The sequence below is a fragment of the Coloeus monedula genome (genome assembly GCF_965178545.1).
Source record: "Coloeus monedula genome assembly, chromosome: 2".
Taxonomy (NCBI): domain Eukaryota; kingdom Metazoa; phylum Chordata; class Aves; order Passeriformes; family Corvidae; genus Coloeus; species Coloeus monedula.
The window spans coordinates 79,511,540-79,537,949 of record NC_138782.1 but is presented as its reverse complement, the minus strand read 5'-3'; positions in this window follow the sequence as shown (position 1 = coordinate 79,537,949).

The following is a 26,410-nucleotide window of genomic DNA, read 5'->3' as shown; positions in this document are numbered from 1 at the left end:
CACAGCTGGCCAAAGCTCAGCTATCCAGACAAGTGGTGTGGTTTGACACTGGCCAAAAGCCAGGCACACACAAAAGCTGCTCACTCACCCTCTCCTGTTACAGCTGGGCAGAGGAGAGAAAATTTAATGAAGGGTTCATGAGTTGGGATAAGGACCAGGAGAAAATACTCCAAGGGCAAAACAGGCTCAATTTAGAGATATTAAGTAAATGTATTACTAACAAAATCAGAGGAAGATAATGAGAAGTAAAAGAAGCCCTTAAAACCACCTTCTCCCCCGCCCCCCCCAGCTCCTCCTTCCTTCCCACTGACAGCGCAGGAAGACAGGGAGTGGGGATTTTGGTCAGTTTATCACCCGTGGTTTCTCTTGCTGCTCAGGGAGAAGAGTCCTTCCCCTGCTGCACTGTGGGGTCCTTCCCACAGGAAACTGTTCTCTGTGAACTTCTCTGATGTGGCTCCATCTCATGATCAACAGCCTTCCCAAAACTGCTGCAACATGGATCCATCCCACGGGCAGCAGTACCCCTCAAACTGCTGTTTGTGGGTCTCTCTTCCACGGGGTGCAGTCCTTCAAGGACAGGCTGTTCCAGCCTGGGAGCAGGGCCTCCCTCTCTCTCCATGGGTCTCCCACTGGGCCACAGCCTCCTCCAGGCATCCACCCGCTCCAGCGTGGGCACCTCCCCCACGGGCTGCGGGTGGATCTCTGCATCCCCTGTGGATCCCCATGGACTGCAGGGGTAACAACCTCCTTCACCACAGTCTGCACCACAGCCTGCAGAGGCATCTCGGCTCTGGAACCTGGAGTACCTCCTCCCCCTCCTTCTCCACTGACCTTGGTGCCTGCATGTTGTTTTCTTCTCACAACTTGTCATTCCTACTCAGGCTGGAATTAAAACTGGGCCCCAAACTTCGTTTTGGTTTCTTCTTAAATATGTTATCACAGAGGTGTTACCATCATTTCTAATTGGCCCAGCCTTGGCCAGCAGCATGTCCATCTTCAGAGCCATCAGGGATTGGCTCTGCTGGCCATGGCAGAAGCTTCTAGTAGCTTCTCACAGAAGCCACATCTGTGGCCCCCCACTACCAAGAACCAGGCCATGCAAAACCAACGCAACTTGTGTTTGGCAACTCCCCCAAATATGCTAACATATTTAAGAAAGGGCACAAAATACCAGCGAGAGAAAAAACAGTGAAACAGTGAGAGAAACAGTAGAGGCAACAGCAAGAAGGAGGAGGAGATGTTTCAGGTGCTGGAGCTCATATATATATATGTGTGTAAATAAATATTTTGTCTGACAAAATCTGTATCACTATGGATGATCAAACACAACAGTATTCCAAACATAGCTTCTGGTGATCCATCAACAATTTTTCCCTGGTTGTCATGTAGTAGAATCCTCTTTAATATAAGTATTTTTAGTAATGCAGCAAATGATACTGTAAGCATTAGATAAGTGCCCAGATCTCCTTTTTTTGTTCTTGTTCTTTCTCCTCCATCCATTTTAATATGTAAGAGTCTGTGAAAATTAAAAATATTTCAAAGTGAGTGTAAACATTTTATTATTTATCTAACAGAGGTATAATTGCTAAATTTCTCACAGTAACTTTGAAATATGTGTGCACCAATCAGAAACCACAGAGGGAACAGGGTAAAAAAAAAATCACTCAGAAAGACGCTCCTCATTACATTATAATGTCTTTAAAGTATGTCACATGTTAGATCTAAACTGCTTGACAGGTCGCCATTTTAAAGACTTTTATGAATATAATCAATGTAATCCTCAATAGTTATATTTCTAATAACCAATTTGCTGACTTCATGTTCTTGTCAGGATAATTTATATATATATACACCATATGTTCTGTGAAATTTTTCTTTGCCCAGGTGCGCATTTAATCTTCCTTTCTCCCTAAAGGAATTATCCACATCCCTGAAATCAGAGGACCCTCCACTTATTTTTCCCGTCTGTCAGACCTTCCAGCCGTAAGACCTCAAGTCATAATGATCATCTTTTCAGCAGAGGGCAGCATATGGCATTCTCAGAGTCCATCAATTCCACTGTTTAATTGGATGTAGAAATCACTGTTGAGCTAAAGCTGATTCTGAAGCCCTTCCAACTCTTCTTGACTTAGGCAAGATTCAGATTTTAGTATCCTTTGTGATTGTATAGAATCTCAGGGGAATGACCTGTAGTAATGAATCTGTTGAATAAAATGAAAGTTGTTTTTTCCTTTCTCTTTAGTGTTACAAGAAAGGAAATTTTTGTTTGAAATTTTCTGTTTGAAATTTTTTTAGTAATGATAGTAAAGATTACATTGTTCAAATAAATTGAATAGATGCTAAATATTTGCATGTCAGATAATTTTCATCATTGGTAATCTTAAACCCTTGTCTTCATAATAATGGTAAATCTGTTATGGGGAGAAAGGCTTGGCAAACCATTTGATATTGGGAATCAGACTGCCTAACACTCTGAGCTACTAATTCTGTTATACAATAATTTCAAAAAAAGAAACATTTTATTTTTTAACAAAACTTCTTCCCTTCTATTCTATGTAGACACAGAACATCACGTTTTGTTATGCACATTTTGATTTTTTAATTATATCACATTTTACTCTTTTTCTTTCCTTTTTTAAAGTAATAAAAAATGCTTTCTGATTTACATATGTTCAAAAGTTCTCAAAATGACAGTTCATTCTTTTTGCATGCTGCAAAGGCCTCTCAATAGATTAAGAAGTTAACACAGTTTTTACAATATCACACAATCTCTGCTTTCTGTGAGCTACAAAATCATAGAGTAAAGGACCTTTGAAGGTGACTTGTCCAAACCATCTGCAATGAGCAGGCACATCTTCAATGAGATTAGGTTGCTCGTAGCCATGACCAACCTGGCCTGCAGTGTTTCCATGGGTGGGGCATATACACAGAACTGTATGGAATGACTGATTCTTGTAACCTTGATGATGGAATAAAATAGGAGAAATGAATGTTTTAAGAATTGCTTCACATGTTTTGTTTGGTAACTCTGGGAGAATGTATTGTTGTATGAGTCATCCTGAATTTCTGTTTTGCTGTTGCTTGAAGTATCTGTTGTTTTTCACAGAAGGGCAGAAAATTTGTAGGTGGACTATCTTCTGATAAAATTTCTTGCTAGCAAGTGTCTTGGCAGTGACAATGAATGCCCAAAACTCAAATGTAGAAATTGTTTGTTGTTCCATGTACCATAATACCATGAGCATTAACATGAAAGAGGTATTTTTGAATCATTTTAAGGGGGAAAAAAAGTATTTGTATATGTAATTTGCAGCTCTTAACTAGTTAATAGGTGCTGCTGAGTTGATTGAGTCTTACTATAGAGGAGACCAAAAATCCATTGACTTTGCAGAAAGGGAAACATATTCTAAATGCAGGTTGACATTTAAACATGGTTGACATTATAGACAAAACCTTGAAAGAGTCTTGGATTAGCTCACACTGTTTGGAGGGCCAGATAGAGGTTTGTTGGTCTAGCAGCTAAAGGGTTTTATTCTAAGTGCTTAAGTTGTTAATCTTTGGCTGGGTATTAAGACTGTTGGTCTTCATGAAAATAGGGGTTTTGGATATGATGGGTAACTGTCTTGTGACATTTCATTCTAACCCCTTAGAAGCTTTTGAAGCATTTGACTCAGTCACTTAAGCGTTTTACCACTGTTGACATAATGTGTTTGTACAATTCCATTATGCTTCCTGTTTATTCTGTTTTATTTTTCATATTTATTTAAAACCTTCAAAAATATTTTCTATGTATCAAATGTGTAACATTAATTTGTCTGGACCCATCTTTTTCAGTTTTGATTCTTGTTCTCATTTCTTGAAGTAGCATGGTCATGGAGAATCTGTTCTTTCTCCACTTTGATATCCTTGGATATCTGTATGCTTTCCATAGGAATTTTTCCAACCTTATTACTGACTAGCAATAAGGCACACAGAAGTGAGTGTGACAGCCTATGTAATTTAGAACACTTAATTTATCTATTATATCATCCACTGAGTGATAGCATAATTTGGGCAATTTTAAGTGTGGCATAACCACCCAGTAAGTGGTTAAACCTCTACAGTGTAGCATGTCTGACATACAGTTTCGCAGCTGGAATTTACTCTCTCTAAAAAACCCCAAAAGATCCCTTGAAGAACTTCAGCTTGGAATGCTTCTTGAGCACAAACATTGCTTGTGGTACTTCAGTAAAGAAATCTTGGAGCCTTCAACTTATTGTTTGAAAATGTTTGAAATGGTTATGGCTCTGCATACACTGGGAAAATGTTCTTTTAAACCAAGAGTTTTGAGCCATTCTTCATTTTTCCTGACCCTGAGGTTAATATGTATTCTGAAAGTCCTTTGGAACAAGCTGAGGAGGTTATTGAAGTTATGCTGGGGAAAATATTGTCTCAAGACTTCTTCGGAGTTTTCTCTCTATTTCGTCAGAGCAGAGGACAGGTTCTCAATATTGGGTGTAAGCTTTCCATTTTCTATACTGGTCCTATCACCATCATAGTTAAATAGTTTTCAGCTATCATTTAAGACTTGCTTAAGGCTATTTCACACTATTTTAACTGTTGAAAATTACTTAAGCGGGGGCCTTGCATCACTTTTGTTTCTGGGAGTGCCCACTCTTGGCAATTAAATAGAACCCTGAAGTAGGATATCTATACAAACCTTATTGAATTTTGAATTCCAGCCTGCATAGCTATGTCACATTTGCTTTAATCCAGAACAGCCACTTCATCTTCGACCTCTCAGCCCTGCTGCTCAAGGGAAACATACAAAATACCTTCAAAAGATAATTCTGGAACTAAAATTCATAACTCTGCTGGGCACTAAAAACCATGGACTCAACAGAGACATTGGTTTTATGGCACATTATATTTTTTGCCACCCTAGAATAACCTTTCCATGCTGCACAGACAATAAATTACTTGTGTCTCTTTTGCTCTCCATCTCTCTGTCCCATAGGAGCAAACAAATGTATTCTTTCCCTTTGTAATATTTCTCTGCCTCATATTTATGAGCTATCTTATCTTTTAGTTAATTCAATTGATTTGATTAAATTAAAACCAGAGCAATTGTTCTCAACTTTTATTTAGTTTGAAAGATTGCTATTTCTACTTCAGGCTGGAAGAAAGTTTTGAATACCTGAAAGCTTGTCATTTTTCCCTCAAATATTTCATTTAGTCAGCTAGAAGATAGCAACAGTTATTATAAATGCTACATGTTTGTACTATTAGAACACATGGCTAGAGAAGTACCACTTAATACACATTAACATGATGATTACATACAACTAATTTCTCACTTTTGTTTCCAGGAGTTTATAGTAGTTCAGTCTTTCAATAAACAATTTTGCCCATCCAAACTCCTCGGTAGCTATGTTTTTGTATTTTTAATATCTTCTGTTTATTATTCTTGTGTTATTATGCATGTGATTTGTAAAACATTTTAGACTGATCTGGCTGAGGAGCAATGTGTGTTTGTCCTGTTTCTTATTTTCCAACATAAATGGAAGCAACTAAAGGAACAAAATGCACTCGATCACGAATGTCCCTGTTTCCAAGATTAAACACTCTCTACAGAATTTGCTAATTTCTTGGTGCTCAGTGACATCCTCTGAAAAGGTGATAAACTTCAAGCTGTATCATCAGCAACTGAACTCTATTCAGCTTCTAATACAGTCAACAGTGCTTTGATAAAGCTGAAAATGCTGAAATGCTGACAGTTTCTAAGATAATCCTTTAAATAGTGGTTGCCAGTACCAATATATTTTAAAAACAAAAAAATATCGCTCAGAAAAAAAGGCAATAAAATGATGTGTGCATTATTACATACTCTTCACATCAGAGATTCCTCAGTGAAAAAACCCCAAAATAAATAGCATATGCTGTCTCTGCAGGTCTCAGACATCACAGGAGATTCTTCTGAATACACCCTTATGGTTTAGTGCTTATTCTTAGATGGGAGAAACAATGCCATAAATTCAAATCTTACGTCTGTCTCTGGTTTTATAAAACTTCAGTAAAACAAATGAAAGAAAACAAAGAAGATACAGTATTTGGGCTCATGGCATTATGACATACCATCTGAGTAGACAACACAAATAGCCTGCAGCATAGATCAACTTTATCTGTGGTCTTGTCATGTTTCATAAACTGGAGCAAAACTGGGCTTGGTCAGCATAAGATACAAAGCCTGTAAGAAAACTGTTCATAATTCAGAAAGTGGTGCATGTGGTTCAACTGTTTTGCAGTATTTTTAAAAGATCTATGGAATGTCTTATTACAATTAAAGGGGATAATTTTGTTCTCTTTTTAGATTTTGCTGGTTTTTTCAACATTTTTGCAAATGCTTCTGGTGGTAATCACTGGGTTTTACTATTAAATATGATTGAACTGTATTTAGCTTCAGTCCCTTTAAGAAATTTATATTCACGTCTGGTTATTTTTCTTTGTGTGACTAGACAGCAGTACTGTCTTTTATTGGTGTGTATGGGCCTACCTAGCAAAATTACAATTCAGAGACATAAGTGTGTATTTTGTAATAACATCAGGAAGCTACTAATTTGTTGTAGGGTTTATTATTTCATATTTAAAATTTAAACTTAAATCTCTGTTGTAACAAACCCAGAACACTCTCAAGACTGGTAATTTTTGAACATGATGCTCATCTGCTACTGACCCTGTAGAAAAGATTCAGTGTTATTTCAAAATGCTCTTTGTTGTAACAAGCACTTAATGATAGAAACACTACTGCCAGAGCACTGGTCCTAGTTGGTCTACTGAGTTAAGACCTGTTACAAATCCAGTATCAGTCCTCTGTCTACCCTTTTGTTTAATACAGAAACTGTGTATCATTTTTATTATATGATAGAATCTCATACTCCTAACCTAGACCAAATATAACAGTAGAGTTGGATTTTAAAATTATTTTTATTTTTTATAATTAGATTCTGTTAATGGAACACAAATTGTGTGTTTAAATGGTATTTTCTGTTTAATTTATATTTTTATTTGCTCTTAAATATATAATGCTATTAAAAATAAACCTATTCTGTTCTTGCATATGTGCAGTTAGAAAATTCTAAGGTTTTCATTCATTTTGTGAAATTTCAGTTGCACAGTACTACAGTATTTGTCACACCAAAAGAAAGAACTTAAATCTGTCCTTGCCCTCCCTCCAGCAGAATTTAATAAAATTGTGAATCTTCTTTCTCGATCGGTTAGTGAAATTAAATTGTTTTCCAGTGTATATAAGTAAAGTTTAATCTTTGCTGGTGAAATCAAAGCATTTTCTTAAAAATCCATTGTTGTAGAAACAGAGGATTAAGGCAGGTTGAAGCACTGACCTGTACAGGATCTCTCACCCTGTACAGCATTAATAATGGATGTCAGTATTTACTAGCTCTCAAGAGCCCACTTTAGAGTATATCATATTTACTGTGAAACTTGAATAAAGGCAGATGCTGAAGAAAATGTGTTGTATACAATCAGCCATAGGTGAGTTTATTATTATAAAGCCTGGGTGAATCCTGACTACTTCCAGACTTTTACTGTCCTTCTTCCTGGCCTTTAAAAATACCTCTTACCCTCTATTTACAGTTTAGACAAGTAGTCTCAATTTGGCATTTTTTAATGTTGGATTTAACAAGATTTTATTAATGGGATGTGTTCTATGTATGATTAATTCATGCTGGGAGTTTTCTTAACAGGGTGATTTGAGTGGAAATTCCATTCCTTGTCAGCTTGCTAATTTCCTCATGGAATGGGGTTGGCATCCTTACATCCAAAACATGTAGAGAATGTTGCTCTTTGAAGAAACAAACTCACACTTTTCAAAGAACAAAGCTTTAACTAGCCCTGTGGCCCAGTAGCTGCAATTAAGACACTTGGTTCCTTTGTGTTTTCCAGTTTCAGTGGAATGGTGAGATTGGGAACTAAGGATTTGATTCCAGGCTGTAGAGAACAGCTAGTCTGAACGCTATGGAGTCTCCTGGTTTGTTCTTTACAGCCTGGTTGAGTTTTATTTATAATTTGTTCTTTCTACTCCTTTCTTCTTTCTCCAGGTCTCTTTATCTCAGTAATCTTGATTGCACATTTTCTGCATTTGTTCAGTTCTTCCCTTCTCTGATCTGTCCCTTCCTAAGTCATCTAATGTTGGACTTTTCAGACTCGCTATCATTCCTGACACTTCTTTTTCATCTCTGTTTAACCAGTTGTGCTTGGAGTCACTTGAACCAACTGATTTTATATCAGCTGAGGTCCCATTCAGTCCACCTGTACAGATAATTATTTCAGTCTCACTCAGTTCATGGCATGGTAGTTCTTCTGTACCCTCTCTTGCTTTCAAGCAATGGTCCCACTGCCCTGGTACTTAGTTCTCAGTCCTAGCCATCCTAATCTGTGAATCCAAGGCCTCTAGCACAAATCAGGAATTTTACTCATGCCCTTGCTCTTCTTTCTTCCATTCTATTGCCACACAGATCCTTCTCTCTCCAATTTATCCTCTGTTAGTACTGTCTTTGGAGAGTATAGCAAGACAGTTTCTTTGTCCTCCCCAAATATGGATTGGAATATAGCAAAAAAAGTTCATCATGGCATCAAGGGAAATACAGGATAAGTCTTGGGATGGTGATTACTTTGTGCAGGTGGAATTGTTCATGATTTCAGTTTTCAACTGTTACATGTCTCTCCTGCCCTTGTTGTGACTACAGTTTTCAAAACTTTTTTATCTTGTCCGAGTTTGGGTAAATTTTCATATCATACTGAAATTAAGTCCGAGTTTGCATTACCTGAGATTAGCTCAGTTGGTAAGTGCATGCTGCTAATAATGCCAAGGTTGTAGGTTCAATCCATGTATGAGCCATTCACTTAAGAGTTGGACTTGATGATCCTTGTAGGTCACTTCTTACTCAGAATATGCAGTGATTCTGTGATTATGATTGAGACCCAAAAATTCCCACAAAAGAAGTAGACAGAGTTTTCTTAAAAGGTAAAATAATGTATTCTCCCTACCCACTTTCTTTTTGGGAGCAAATAGTTAAGGTGAAACTACACCTGTTACAGTTTGCTTCAGTGTCATTTGAAAGTGTCAAATTATTACTTGTATCTATGAAATATTCTTTGAATTTTTGAGTTTGCCTTTGAAGTTGTTTGAGTGAGTTTACCAACTCTATTTTCTAGGATGGATTTATAATTTTTTGGAAAGCAAGAATCTACTGAATTAGTATTTTTATGGAAATCTTCAGCTTGAAAAAATGAGTAAGTTCTGCAGATCTCTAATTTAGTACTAGCAAAATAGTTTGATTTGAAAGACAGTAAAGTGAATGTTAAGGAATACAGTATCAGAGGAGAGAAGTACTTTTACCAATATGTCAGTGGTGTCAGTCCCTTCCTGAAAAATACAGGGTTCACCATTACATCTCTCTGCAGGGGAATGAACCTATATTTTTCTTTTTCTAAAAGAATGCTCTGGTGATCTGGGTTGCTCTAGGTAGACTGATTTTGATCTTTTGTTCTGGAAATGTTTTATACTGCATGAATTATACAGGGTGGATATACATCATCAATTTGTTGGTTTTTTTCTTAATTCCCTCTGAAGCACCAATTCCTCTATATCCTACTCAGCCTTTGGCTTACTCTAAATATAGGCCAACTACATTGCCCTAACCTGGGTATGGAGATCAAAATGGCTTTAGACTACATTAGAATTGGTAGGAAAAGACTTTGGTTGAAATCCATTCTGAATCATGTTTAGAGTAGATTGAGCAGTAATGTCTTTTATGTTTTTTTTTGTTCTGATTCAATCACCATATAAGTAAATAGCCCATACAAAGTAGACTGGCATTAGCAGAAGAAACACCAAGCCAAATAACCTTTAGCCTCATGCATTGGCTTGGATAAGACTTGATGAAATTTTCATCCTCTTACAGGTGGGAGCTGAAACTTAATCTTTCATGGCTTCCTTTCCATTGATTACTGGAGTTCATTTCATAGAGCTGTAACATGTTTAGCTAGACAACAAAAATATATTGCAGTTCTCACCATCTCAATCCTTAGCTCCAAAAAACAACATGGAAAATTGCTAGTGTCCATACAACATAATTAAGATTTGAGGAGGGACTTTAGAAATTTAGATTGCTTATGTCTGGCTGTAAAAATGTCTTGTAAGGCTTTGTCTATGCTTCAGATAGTAATCAGCATCCAGAAACACTAATTAATTAGTAGGGATTCCATTTGATAGGCTTTACTAGACCTTTTCAGAAGTATCTAGCTGGTAGGATCTCATTCAAGATCTGATTTTTAGATCTAACTGTGCAGATACCTTAAGTATATCTTTTCAGTATGGCAGTATTAAAGATCGTAGGTTTATATTATTGTGGACTGTAAGATATAAGATTAACTGGGTTTTTCTGTTGCACCTTAATTTGCACCTAATTTTAAAAAGAGTTATTATTGGGTGTGGAGTGGAATTCAGTCACTGGCCACTTTGTTTTAATCCTTGGACTTTCAAGAAGGATGCAAGTGAAAGACATGGTTGAGGAAAGACAGAAGTATATATATTCAAATTTAATTTATATCTAACTGCTGTTTTAAAAGACTGCTTGAATAATAAGTGCTGCAAACACTACAAGCATATAAATGAACATGGCCACCCATAACATGCAAAACTACATTGTCCCATACATTTCAAAACTAATTTTTAAATTCTGTTGCTGTACAGCTCTTAACAGGTACCTAAACAAAGGGGAATGTAGGTGGAAAAGTAAATTGGATCTCTGCCACCATTTACACCTAATATCACATCTACTTAAAAGATATCCTTGTTGTTTCATCACAGATACAACACCAGTATATTACTCAGGATGATTTTGTTATTTGCTACTGCCGTACTTTTAAAGCCAGGATCTAGTGCTTAAGAGTTTAGCATGTACAGAGTAAACTTTCAGCCAGGTATTATTATTGCCTAATTAAGATACCTGTAGTCTTTCTCATATGCATCATCTTGACTTTGTCATCTTTTCTGTAATTCATTTTTCTAGGCAATTTATGATCATATCATAAGACTCCATTTTAAACTGATACTTCATAGAATATATTACAAAAGGACTTATACCAGATATTCAGATATTTAGATTAGTCATTGTTATTAAAATTGCTATACATTCAAGTGGTCATCTTCCATTTTGACATCAAACACTGAAATTTTTCAGAGAATGCCATTTGACCTTCAGGTCTAGTGAACAGTTTGAGACTGGCAAACCACTGGCTAAAACTAGTGAAACTTGTATAATAAAACAGGAGTGGAAAAAGAAAATAATCATGTAAGTAAAGCTGCAAGGTAGTGTATGTTTTAATTTTTGAATTTGTATGAATAAAATCATATAGCACAATATCACTTTGCTTTTAGATACTGTCAAGCAGCATAAGCCTCTTAGATTCCAAAAATAATGGGGTTTTTTGCTTTCATCTTTTTAGTTTAATATTGGAACTAAATAAAAAAAGTGTAGGACTTTATTTTTTAGCCAAAGAAGAGGAAAATAAAATACAGCCACCTCTGGGTAAATCCTCACGGTGAACAACAACAACAACAAAAGAAGATGCTTACACTTTTATCCCTTGTGGATTTCTTTTTCAATATTTCAGAGCAATGAACATATGGCTGTTGCTATCAGCACTGGTGTATTTGCGGCGATGCCTATCAACATCCACCAGAGAGCAGGGCAGCTCCAAAACCCACATCTTTTATGCTGTGGAAATTGATGGAGACAGCAACCAGCCAGCTTCTTGGCCAAACAACATGGAATGCAGTTCATTTCAAAGGTCAGCGCATATTTAAACTTGCTTCATTACTCCCACCTTTATGCTTGAGATTTTCATTTTTTTAAAATCAGTTTACCTAGAGGTTCCTTTAGAGACAGAAAAATGAAAGTGCTGAATCCTATTTTCATTTGGGGATATCAAGCTTTTTATCAAATTATAGAGGTGGCGTTTCAGAATATTTCATATCTGATCAGAAGGAAAATCCAAAAATAATTTTCTCTTTATTCAGGAGTCTTTCAGCCACTGGGACTGTTTTATTTATTACTTAATATTGTGCTCCAGTCAATCATTTTGAATTCAGACAGGAAAATGGAATTTTTATTTTTAAAAGGAAAAAATCCAGAGGAAAAATGCTATTGGAATAAAGCAGATTTTATTATTTTAAAAAATAAAAATATGTCTTCTCTTCCTCTGCTAACTGTCTTATTTTCTTTTAATCACAGTGCATTAATATGAAGACCTATATTAAACAAAGGATCTTACATAAAATCACATATTTGTTAATTACAGGCATTTTTTTCAGAGCATTTCTACAGCATTTATCACTGAGCTTGAGAAATTATGGCCTTGTAACACAATAAAGGAAAAATGTCTTTCTTCCTTTGGAATAGCATTTCAATGCATCTGTTTTCTGTATATGTACTGTGTATGTGTGTATAAACATGAAGTGTGTATTTATATTACATATAGCTTTATTTTAACTTTTTGTTGAGAGAAGGTTATTCCTGAAGTGTGTGTTAGTACCATGAGACACAGCCCAAATAGAAGAAACACATCAATATCTTTCATTTGCAGTTACTGGTCTGTAAAACTGGACATGTATACCAGTGACATAGTGTTAAATTTTCCTGTTGCTTCTAGTCTAGAAACATATTGCATCAGTTGAAGCAGATCACAAATAAATTATTAAAACTTTTAATATGTTAATCTGTAGCAGCCTCCATTCATTGACCTGAAAGTTCTTTGCCAATTTTAATGAATTAAGCCTTGAAGTGCTCCTTTTGCTTTTATCTCTACTTCTCAGATGTGAAAAGCAGAGGTAGAGTAAGTAAAACAATTTGTTCAAGATCCACACAGGAAGTCTGTGGCCCAGTGAGAAATGGAAAAAAACATTGCTAAATTTTCATTTCTGTGCTCTAGCTGTAAGAAATTATCCAAAGAGAGAAAATGTAATGAGCTTCTGAAGGAGAGGTACTGCATTACACGTACTTCAACAGCCACTATGGTCTGTCATGGAAATCACTGAAGGGCCCCCAGGAAAACTGCACCCAGTTTTTTGTTAGAATGATGATGACACAACCTTCCCAATGTGTTCTCCTCAGTGTATAAATATTAAAATTGCCACAGGCTGTTGCATTGATCATGTTAATAAAAAAACCCCAACAAACAACACTGAGATATTACACAGTATTTCTTTATAGGGTGTCTTCAGTGGTAAGGTTGCAAAAAAGGGTTTCTTCAGGGTTTAAGTAGCACAGAGGTACTTTGTACAAGGGGAACAGGAGACAGTTTCTGTTGCTGTATAATTAGGGCACTATTTATAGCTAGGTTGATGGGAAGATATTTGGTGGTATAACAAAGGCAGTCACACTGTATTCTTTGTTCTGTAATATTTATCTAGGAAAACACCTTTTTATTACAGTGATTATGAATAAGAAACAGCAAAAGATGGAGAGAGAAATGCAGGAGAGGTAGGAAGGGTTTTCCTCCTGTGAATTTCCATTTTACAACCTGTTGTATAAGCAGCAGATACCTTTCTAAGCATTCTCATTTCAAATGTGGAAAAAAAAAGCTTCTGTGGTATTTAAAGCTTATGGTCTTTAAGCCATGAGGAGCACTGGTAAAGTATTAAAGATTCAAATATGATTAAGCTTAATATTTTTTCAAACTTTTTGTTGGCTTCTAATAAGCTTACAGCATGTGCTATGTGATAAGACAAGATGATACTAAAATATTATTTGGAAAAATAAACCTGTAAAACATGATAAAAATTGTTGTGACTAAAATTCCTAGGTAGTCAGGAGTATTAGTATTGTAGTTAGGAGTTACACTCCTATTTTAGGTTCCCATATAACAAAGCATTTGAAACACATACTTGAGTTCAATCCTTTTTCAGAAAAAAAATCCTCATCATGTGCCTAAGTTAAATGGGATCTAGACATATCCTTAAGTGCTTTACTGGATAAGGCTGGACTACTGAATAGGGCTCTTGGTGAAAAAACAGTTTTGTATGAGAAAAGTGACATCAAAGATTGAAAATGCTATCTTTTAAATATGCTACTGTCACCACAGGAAACAGACTCCTGTAGAAATGGTAATTATGTGTAACTGTGACATCCTTGCTTCAGCATGTTAGCTGCAATTTAGAGTTGCAGTTTAAAGGCCTGACTTCCCTTTGGCATCAGAGTTCCCTTTTACTATGATACAGTGGATAAAGGCAGTGAGTTAAGTGTGTTGCTTTGGAATTTTTTCTCTCTTTAAATGGTGTTACTTATTAATATGAGGATGCTTGGCAACAAAGTAGGAAAATTGCAAGTGTGAAAAAGGCTACCAATTAGGTATCACACTAGAATACACTCTTGAATGACATTTATGGTATGAAATCCAAAATGGTAAACTTTTGACACTGGTTGCAATAGTATTTCATTTCACATTCTGTACCAGCTCTAACTTACCAATGAAAACAATGTAGGTGAAGAGGGATTTTTTTTTTTAAACTTACTGCTATGATTTCTCTTAAAACCACTGACTAAGTTTCTGTAAATCAAAACACTCACTACATACTGTGAAAAGACCCCCAGCATGTAGGAGAGTCTCACCAGTTCTAACCTAATAAAAATATTTTGCAAAGAAATGCTTACTTTGGTTATAAGTTTTGCATTTCTAGGTGATAGCAATACACTTAGTAAAGATTAAAGAAGACAGCAGATAATAAATATAGCTGTACATCAGAGGTATACATTAGAATCAAGTGTATGTTAGGATTCTTTCACACTGTTGAAATTTGAGTTAGCCCAATTTCTTTGTTTTTATCACTATTGTAGTCTGCACATAAGTCTTGTCTCTACTGCAAAAAGGACTGGTTTTGGTACTGCTAGGTGGCAGAAATAGGGGATATAGTGCCAGCTACTTCAGTTTCGTTCTCATTTCCTTCCCCACAATTTAAGATAGAGGTTGTAGTGAAGAAACACTTTACAGCATTTCTCTAGACTCAGAGGGAAGGAGGTGGCAAAAGAGTAAAACTTGAAAAAGTAGTGCCTGCACACCAACTGTGGCTCATCAAGAGCAATGCATTTTTTTAGCTGTATAGGGCTTTATCCTTACCTCAGTGAAAACAACAGAAAACCTCACATTGACTTACAAGGTACAGTAGAAGATACGTTTCTATGTAAATGTATCCGAGTAGCAAATATCACCACTACTTAAAATGTGAGAGACTCATATGAAAACAAAGTGAAAAAATTGCAAATTTTATCTCCATCGTCTAGCCCTCCAAAGTGGTATTTTTGGTATCCTGTTGTCTACTTTGTTCCTGTGTGGATACAAAAACATGAAGAACACTGGGGAAGCTATACCTAACATCAGTTTATGCTCTGTTTATTTGAAGAAGCAAGGATTTTACACAAATAGTTTCAATTGGGCACTCTCTTAGCTGAGATTTTAAAGTAAGCACCAATTTTATTACAAAAGTCAGATAAAACAAACATGTCACGATTATCTATGGGTGGATTTTTTTAAAATTTGGATTAGTAAAAGTTTTGTATAATGGTGAATTTGAATCTCAGTGAAACTAGGAAAGCTGGAGAATGGTGGAAATGAAGTGTACTGATAATTCTGTTACTTATGAATGAATTGCTTAAAGCCCTCTGTTTAATTGCTGAGTCAGTTTTGAAGATTTTGATAAATAAATACACACATATGTATATATGTATACACATAACTGTCATGCATAGATAGATGAGTGTGTGTTTGGACACACACCCCCTGTATATACTTATCTACGTGTATAAATGCAGGTATGTTACAAAGTTTCCTAGATCTATTGGGTATTTATTTTTCATCAGCAAAACTCTGAAAAGTGTGATGTAGAAGCACATGATGTTTGAGAACTATAACTAGGAATTTGTTCTTGATAATGTGCACTGGGAACACCTGCAGTGAAGTTCAAGGTCTTGATATTCCTAAACTTGTATAGAAACCCCAAGCAAGTCTTGGATTTAAAAAAATGGAGATTTGAAATGAATTATTCTGATCATGAGTCAAAAATTGATTGTATGTCAGTATATATATATGTATTCAGAAGGTAAAGTCAAGCTGGGCAGCAAACCCCACTTTTAATAAAAATGGGTTTAATACAGATTCTTTCTAGAAATGAAAGCAAGAATACTGAATGACATTTTGACTGTGAGCAAGGTTAGTTTCATATTTCTCTCCCTATTTTTTCTTCCTTCTCAGTTTTTCTTTTAATTGCCTTTTCTCCTTCATAATCTTTTTTTTTAAAATTTCCTTTTCCGGTCCAGAGAAACTTTTAGTGAATTCATGATCACTTCTGTTTCCCAAAGTCTGTATTTTCCTTATTAAGCTTTCCTGGATATTTTGCAAGCTGTAAGCAGAGCAGATATAACATAATGTTTCCCAGTGTATTTATTACTTTTATTTTATGATATATGACTTCAATATTATTGTACCTTTAAAAGTCAAAGTACACAAAACCTAAGGAAACTATGGAAATGCTTCTTGCAGAGCTGGATATGGATTTAATGGATCCCATTAAAGAATGACTGTTAATTTACATGACCTCACTCTATGGGCAATTTTTTTGAATCAGTTATTTCACCTTCAAGTTTTACAGCACACATTTAGCAGATTGTATTTTCTCAGAGTAAATTATGGGATGGGCATTTGTCCTCATTTCCCCCTCTACTCTACTACTTTTATTTATATAGAAAGAATATCTTACGTTTAAATTACTACTTTAAAATTTATTTTCTCTATATGGTGTTGATATACCAAGATTTTTAAATGGGGAAAAAGTATTTTTTATGGGTTTTGATTATCATTAGAATTAATTCCTTTGCCTTGGACTGATATGCAAGAAAATCAAGAATTTTTTAGAAGGAGGAGGGTTCTGGAATTGTGACAGATATTTCTGTTACTCTTCTCTCTGCCATCCTGGGAAGCTACTGAAGTGTCCAGAAAGTCTTCTTGTTCCACTTTTGGCAAAGTGAGAACAATGCCTCACTTTGAGACTTCACACTGAAGTCTAAAAGTAGTAGTGACGAGGAAAAGCACAACTTGGGTGGTGCTGTTTGTTAACACAGTGGATGAATACGTAATGATTGGAAAAGACCATCGAGGTTTTTAAGACATACTACAGAATGAGATTTCATTGTGTTTCACTTGTTTACATATGTGATTATAGAATCATAGAATATCCTAAGTTGGAAGGGACCCACAAGAATCATCAAAGTCCAGCTCCTGGCCCTGCACAGGATAGTCCAAGAGTCACACCGTGTGCCTGAGAGCATTGTCCAAACACTTCCCTGGGAAGCCTTGCAGTGCCTAAGTACCCTCTGGGTGAAAAAGCTTTTCCTAGTATCCAATCTAAATATTATAGGTGATGTTTTCTTTAGCATGGCAATTACTAATTCATCCTCTTTTTGTTAATAAAATGATACTTTCCTCAAATTTCTGCTTCTGGAGTAATGTTTGCTTTCCAAGAAAGTCACATTAGTCTATCTATAGCATAAAATTAATACCCTCTTCAGCCAGTTATTGAATCATTATTATTTGGTACAAGTGTAAAGTAGCAGCATCTGTTCTTCTAATGTCGGCTGAAAACTTTCTTGAATCTTTTGACCATTGTGAGTTGTAGATTCAGGACTGTACATCTTTCCTGTGGTTTTGTCTGTGCTGTGCATCACTATTCAGTTGTGTATGTGACAACAGTTAATGTATTCACCCTTCTATCAGGTGAATGCTCCTGTGCTTGAGAAGGGCTTTACAAAAAGGCAGAGATTTATGAGCACTCATTATTTATTACCAATTTATGCTAATATACATGGAAAATAATCATTTAATCGTTCTGATTGAAATGATGGGCATGATTCACAGGAGATGTAAATTGGTATAGCCCTATTTAAATCAATGAAACTATACTGATATGTGCCAGCTGAGAATCAGGTCCCTCATCTTTATTTGAATAATTTAATGGTAGGTTGACCAGACCATTAGAGAATACAGTTAATAGAACAATCCTATATTGAAACTGGAATGTAATATTAAATGAAATTTTTGAATATTTTTTTACCTCTCTATTGTCCTGTTTAGTAGACAGGTCTTAGATCAAGTTTAAGCTTTGAAGCTGGTGGCATAATGGTGCATTTAGCAAACAACCACAATGTGGAAATAGATTAGAAAATATATTTTCACATTACTGCCAAAACAACCCACTTTTTGATGACTTTTGAAAAAAGTATAAATACTCATTTTACCTGTGTGTTCTGTCTGTCCTTAATCTTACCTGGTCTGGTGTGAAAATAATAACTACCATGCAGGAGAAAGATGAATGAAAAAGCTAAAATCACTGTGATTTGGCTAGGTCTTTCTAACGAAGGATCGTTCCCCATTAAATATATTCATTTCAAATTCTGGATACTTGTCATTGTAAGGAAATAGTATAAACATGGTTGCCAGTGTTTTATCTTTTTTGACTGAAAATATCTTAAATAAAATTTTGAAATTTAAAACTCTCCCTGGAACTAAACCAAATGTTTCTTCTCATGTCACGTACCTCTGGGACTGTAACACTAGAAAATGGTTGCAAAACTCTATACATTTGCCAGATGCTTAATACTAGGTTCCTGTCTTACACTGAATGCCTCACTGCTTTTGTCCCTGAAATGAGAAAAGAAGTCAAGATAAATTTGAATTTGGTTTAATTTAAAACATATTAGTAAGCTAATATATGAATATTTTTTTGGTGATTGCCAGAGGTGTTTAACAAACCGACGTCAATATATTGTGTGTGCATATATTACATACATGGAATTGCATTGGTTCCACGTATGCATGGACTACATGGTGAGCCAAGTCATTTATTTCTATCATTTTACTGTGGAAGGTTCATGGTTTCTTAAGAACAGTTTGATTTTAAGAATTTTGATGTCAGACATTTCAAGTTATACAGCTTTCTGCATATTTTAAGTTGTTTTTAGAAGACAAAATTGCACTACTGAGATCCAGCTTAGTTTTGGGGCTGCATTGATAGGCTGCTTTACTTTGTAAGTTGATGTAATGACAAATTTAAGCCGTGGAACATGAATTTTTGAGAGTGAAGGGAGACTAGGAGAAGAAAGGATTGCTTCACTTGAATGGTCATTGCAATGTTCTTTGTACTTCACTTAATTGTTTAACCATTACAATACTTTTTATTTGTGTAGCACACTTCATTCAATATTGTAAAGGAAATTTGAAGTGTTTTCTTCTAAATGAAATATCCCAGCAAAACAAAAATTAATCTTTTAATGTGTAAACATCTTTGAAAATTAGAAAATAAAAATAAAACATACTAAAAAAAATAAAATATAAAATATTAAGCAGAAATTTTAAAATTTCTCTGGTACAATATTTTTTCCTTTTTTCTTTATTTTTTTTCTTTTTTTCCACGTTTCTACAAAATTAGCAGGGTTAATGCATGACTGAGGTCAGAAGGAATCCCTGGAGGTCATCTGGTCCAACCACTCAGCTCAAGCAGGGCCGCATAGACTCTGTTGCCTGGGACAATACTGTGTATCTCCAAGAATGGAGATTCCACAACCAGTATGGGTGACCCGTGCCAGTGCTTGGTCACTTTCACAGTGAAAAGAGTGTTTCTTGGTGTTCAGGATGTGTGTGTTTCAGTTCAGTTCAGGATGTCTGTCTATTGCTTCTTGTCCTGACATGGGGCACCACTGAAAAGAGCCTGATCCCCTCTTTTCCATTTCCTCACTTCACATGTTCCCCCTGAGCCTTCTCTACTCGAGGCTAAAAAGTCCAAGCTCTCTCAGCCTTTCTTTGTAGGAGAAATATCCAGTCCTGTCAGCATCTTAGTGGCCCTTCACTGGATGCTGCCCAATAGCTCCATATCTCTCTTGTACTGAGGAGCCCAGAACTGCAGCACTCCGGGTGTGGCCTCAGCAGTCTCCTCACCCAGAGCTCTCTCTCTTTCTTCCTAATTCTCTTGTTCCATCCAGAAAACCAAAGTTTCTTGGGTTTTTCCAGCTCTAGTTATCACAGCCATTTTATATATTGATAAGATCAATAATTTCAAGGCCGCATTAATGCTTTAATAGTAAATGATGGAGAATAAATTCCAGAAGTCCCATCTGCTGCTGTTTATGGGGAGACAGTGCTAGTGAAAATACAAATCAAAAGAGGAAATCAAATCAAAATACAAATTAAAGAGGAAATTTGGACAGTGGTGGGGAGAGATTGCAGTGGTCTTGAGAGGATAATAGCTCAGAAAAGTTAATGCTTTGGAAATGTTGATTGAAATAATAGTATAAATGTGATGTAACCATTTGCTTAATATTAAACTGCATTAAGCAAAGTGGAATTTACAATGATAAGGCATATTTTTCTTGCTCCTTTGACTTGCGTATTCAGAGAGTTTTCTCTATGAGGATTGCTCTTCCTTCCGACCAAAAAAAGTTTCCTAATATAGTGGGACCTATCAGAGTCTGTCTAGACAAAAAGGAAGCAACAGGCAAATGAGGATTTTGCACAGCACAATAATAGGTTAAGGATGAAAATATTTCAGCATCAACAGACATGAAAGTTTGCTAGATAAAAAATCCAATAACAAATGTCATCTTCTACACCTTAAATCATCATCATCCTCAATAAGGTTTTTTCAAGAACTTTCTTTGCTATGCAAGCTAACAGCTGGGACTACCCAGCATTTCAGTGCCAGGGGAGAGGTGTTTGTGACATGAACGTAAAATGTGAGTGTACTTGCAGGTATTACCACTTTTTCTCATGGACTATGGTAAAAACTGCTTTGCAGTAGATGACACAGTGCCAGAGTGAATCAAGAGTTTGTCTCCAGGAATATATAGAGCATTGTCAGCAGGCATGTAGTGATGCCATGAAGATTTTTTGCCTTTTCTTTTATACCCCTGTTATACCTTTTTTACAACTTCTGTATCATAGTGTTTTTTAGCCTACATTCTTGGACTTGTTTGTTCAGCTAGGAGACTAAACATTTTAGAAGCCGCAGACCTCAAGGTCCTCTCCAGAACACATTCTGTAAACTAAGATAGAACAATCCAGGGGAAGGTTCCTTGGGGAGGGGGGGCTCACTCAAGCCACTCATTGGGGAATCTTTGATAGATCTGCTAATTAGTAAGACCTATAATGTTATACCACATCTATTGTGGGTATGCATTGCAGTGGGCATTTCAGTGCATTCGACCTGGATGAGGTACACTCTAAGGATCCTTAAAATAAATATCAAGGTAAAATCCCTTTTTCCCTTCTAACCATGTTTGACTCTTGATTTTAATACCAGGAAAAGGCATCAGTAGGAAGAGAAAGAAACCTAAAAGGTTTTCATTGACATTGGTTTTCATATGCTGAAATCTTCCTGGAGAGTCTCAACTGGTTTCAGCATCACCTGAGAAAGCTGTTTTGCAGTCAGGATGAAAACTATGTTTGTCTTTTTTTGGCATATGTTAGCATCTTCAAAGATTTGCATCACTCCTGATCTGTCAGTATTTCTAATTAGTGTGTCTGAGTGTGCATACTGCAGCATGCACATTCACACACGCACACAAGCAAACAAGCACCTGTGCACACCTGTGCACCTTTTACTTGCACTTCTTTTGGGGACTAGCACAGCTTTGTGTGCCCTCTCTACATGTGATTAAATATTAATTAGGCTTCTAATATAAGCAAGTGAGTTCACAGGCCCGAGTGCCACATAAATAATGCATTAGGTACCCGAAGGCTCAGCCTGAGAAGCTGATTGGCCACCTTGGATTTGTATAATTATGAAGTTTCATTATTAACAGTGGAAGCAGTGGAGAGATTTGCCTAGCTTGAGGGACTTTGAAAGCATAAGCTGTCTCATTAGGGAAAAAGAGAGTAAGGCATAATATGCAAACTTGTTAGTAAAAAAAAAAGAAAAAAAGGAATAAAAATTAAGCATAGCTGTTTAACAGGAGTATTTTCTATGTATATATAAACATTTCTAAGTGTATAAAAAGACTGAAATTCAAATAGGTGAGGTCTATACTACAGCTATTTAACAGTTTTGTTTGTAAGAGGTCTTACTTAAAAGCTTTTGTTCTCGGTATAAAACAATCTTTAATATTTTACAGAAAAATCCACAGGTAGCTTAATGGGTTCTGCAAAGTGAGAGGTACGGAGGTGAAAGAGAATGAACACAGTCCAGGGTTCTTGCTAGAATGTGTGTTGTGCATGCAATTAAATCTCAAGGTCAAACAATTTACAGACAATTACTTTTCTAACATCTCCAGAAATGCCTGCTTACACGTCTTTAATTTTAAATGATACTGATATTCCAATTCTCCCCAAAGGTTAATGCTGACTAAATCCAGCTGTGACCTGACACGATGCGACAGCACAGTGCCTAATTATCCTCTGGATAGTCATTTACTTTAAACCATTAAAGAAATAGGCTGAGAGGAAGATTTAGGACCCAGAAAAAATGTTAGCCTGACTTCTTTCTTCTTGAGGATGGGATGGGCTGAAAAATAAAAATAAAATCTTGCTAAATGTTAGCCATTTGCTTTGATGGCAGAAAATTGTTCATCCCAGTCTGTTTTTTTACAGGTTAAATTGCTAACTAGTTCATTTTATCCATTGCCTACGGCTGGCGCTAAATGTCAGTGACAAATTTTGTACTTGTCTTGAAGAATGAATTAAGTTATGCACAAAAGCTATAGTGCTTTTTTTAAGATGAGTGAATTGCAGAGAGGGAAAAAAAGTTGCTCATTTGAAAAAGGATTATTTCGATTAAAGGCCTTTTCTATTGTAGTGGAAGACAGGTAGTGGTTTAAGATAATTCTGACAGTTACCTCCCACAGAGGCTGCAGTCCTTTACTAGAAATTTCTTTAAGAGCACTTGCGTCAGATTATGCACTATGATTGTTATTGTAAGACCATTTGTGACAGTAAAGGGGGGGAACAATTACAGAAAATGGCAACTATTTTTCATTAACTAAGGTAAAACTGGTCTTTTTTCAGTGAGGTCAGCATTCCATCGTCTTCAGAAAACCTTTCTATGGTTTGTAGCAGTGGTAATTAAAAACCCCCTAAGTACTCTCTGCCAAATATTGGTGAGAAAGAACAGCTCATTCAGAAATTTATATTGAGAAGACCTGGTGCAGTCTTCACAATCCATCTGGTTTTCAGTGGTCTGGCTCTGGTAGCACCCCATCATCTCCGGGCGAATAAAGAACCTAAGAATGGTTGGTTACCATCAGTGTTTTGAAACTGTACTGGTTTACTATCTGTAAGCTTGGCCTAAGGGAGCTCTGCATGTTTGGATTTGATTTGATTTGATTTGATTTGATTTGATTTGATTTGATTTTCATGTGCACTCTATCTGTTTATTGAAAATTTAAAGAGAGCTTAAAGTTAAGACTAGACTTTACAGCTACGTCTCTTACAGGGAGGCTTCGTTAGAAAGTCTAGATTTCTCACCCTGCTGAGGTGGCATAACTGATGCTCTGTACTTACAATGCTTAATTTGGTCTGTGGACAATTACTACTACAGTGCAAAAATTATTTTTACTTTATTTTTTTGTATTATGGAAGTTCCTGGTATTTCCAACTGTAAGCAGAATACCATTGTGCTGTGCACTGTACAAAAACACAGATTTGAAATAAGTGTTTTTAGTGGCACCCACAGGTTTTGGCAGATACTTTTCTCCTCTTGCTGTGTGCATAAATATTTTCACTGATACCAGCTGTAGAAAGTGATATGGTAAATGCTAATCTCAGTACAGTCATAGCAGTCACAAATGGAAGTTAGATCTGTAATTTCAAGTTGAAAGCTGAAATGAAAAATCTAGTGATTATGCACTACTGCCCTAAGCTACTTCCCTCTTTCTTTCTCCTCTACACTCATTCTCAGGCAAAGGGATAATGTTTCCTTGCCAGGAGAAAGAAAAATACAGATTATCAGTTTTCTGGTGATAACAGTGCAACTCCTGAAGACAGTTTGGCTCTAAAAAGCAATACATGCTGGAATACATCTCACCTAACTTTGGATGTATAAAGCATAGATGCCTCAGTCTGAGCTAGCTATTCGTGCCCCTATTCTAGTGAGGAGAGGAAACAGGTACGACCAGATACATTCCATGTAATTTCGGGGTTCTATTTAGGATGAGATGAATTGTCCTCTGAAGCTGCTTGGTTCTTTCTGTTAACTTTAAAGAGAAACCCAACTTGATTGCAGTTTTAGATTCCCACATTTAGGCATCACACTAATGATGATTTTCCTATTCCTTAACTTTTCATCTCTGGCTTGCTTGACTCTTGAAGAATTCATTTCCACTCTATATGCATGGAATATAGATTTTTATGAAATTTTTTATGAAGTATATTTTAAGCTATTTCTCTGATATATTTTTTCCATTTTGATCTTCGCTTTGATAAGCTAGTTGGAACACCTTTGGTTCCACATTTTTGCTTTGTTTTTTGAGGATCATTCATCACTTATGTAGTTTGCTTCTAACTTTTGTACTTCACACATTCGTTACGTGTGAGTAAGTGTTGTAAGAGTGGTCTCACCAAAATTTTGCACACAGAGATACTCTTCCATGCTTCCATTTTGTGGTACATGAAAATTTTGTTAGTGACAAAACACTGCACGAAGAAATTAAATTATACCGAGATAGGTATTTATAATTTTCTGTAATATTGCTTTTCAAAGAAAATGTTGGGGTTTTGCTTCCAGTTACCTCCTTTTTTTGCATTAGACTATATAAATTACTGTATTTATAACTGTACATTTTGCACACTGTAGCCCTTCAGCTAAATGGTTGAGTTGCACTTCGCCCTCTGTTTATCATCCTACAGACCTCTCTGTGTTCTGTTAGCTCAACTTCCTGAAAATGATCTCTAAAAATATTGTCATATGTGGCCAACAACTGTTTCTTTTGTAATTTACTTAACCCAGCATCACATATTGATAATTTGATCTATTTGATGATTTAAAATCTTAATAAAGAAACTACTGCACCTGTCAGTGAGTCAGATTAGCTACAATTTAGTGACTTACCCAAATGTAAACATTTTACCTAAGCTATGCAGGCAAGCAATTGAGTGAGAGAGGCATCTTCAGAAGGCAACCCATCCCACCAACTCCAGTGGAAAAGCTGATCAAAATTCAAATCAAGAAAGTGAATTAAAAAAAAGTAAAACCAAAAAAACCAAAAATCTTTTCATATGTAACTTCTCCAGAAGACAAAGAGTGAAGGTGAAAACAGATCAATGGTAACACATCAGTCATATCCCACAGACTGTGTGCGAACTCTAGAGTGGGCTCTTTGAACACTGCCATGGTTTTTTTGCTGCCTTCTCAGTAGATCTTGGAAACTTATATTAAATATTTAACATTTAGATGACAAAAATTACATGGGATGAATATCAATCTGTTTGAATATGGTTTTCTATGTTTTCCTGCTTTGTTTATTTGAGAAATAGGAGAATGTTATCTAAGAAAATGTAATGTATTTTAATATGTCAGATATTATGTTCAGTTCCGCAGAGTAATAGAAATATTTCAGTTTCATATTTATTCTTAGAATAGAATTCTGGAAACTGTATCTTTTCCTTATAGCCTTTTTCATGTCTTAATTATTGGATGGTCTCCTGGTAAATTTTATCTTTTACTAACGGTTGTAATTATGTTCAGCTGACACCTCCAGTTTGGGCTATAGAACTTTTCTGCTGAATCTTATCATCAGTCCCAGGACAAATGTGTACTGGATCATAGATTCTGATCCATAGACACTGCATCTGTGAGAGCACTTTCAGGAGTGGGAGAAGACATACTCATTAAGAAAATATTTCATCAGTGGTACAGCTGTAGTTTTGAGAACCATCATCCCAGTAATGTTACTGTATAAAATAAAGAAGAACTGAGTGTGAATATGCTTTGGTTGCAAAATGACTTAAAATACTTTAAATATTTCCAATGGATTTATTTAATCCAATTTTTGTAAATGCTGAAGGAATATATGTTTAGTATTAAGAAGTACTGAATATACCTCTGTTTAATTTTGTTTTCCTTTTAAAGCTAAATGCATAAGCTAATGTAAAAGGTTCTGCTTTAGCTAGTTCTGTATAGTAGTTTACTCCGTGAGCATTTGAACTGAAATCAATGGAAACTTTTGTGGAATAAGTTAAAACTTTCTGTGAAGGTGGGAAAGTAAATAGTCTCCTCACAAACAACACCAAGAAGCAAACAAGGTGCAAATATATATAAATTCTGGTTAAAATTTAACAGCTAATGAAGTGGGTATAATACAAGGAGGGTGGTGGTGAA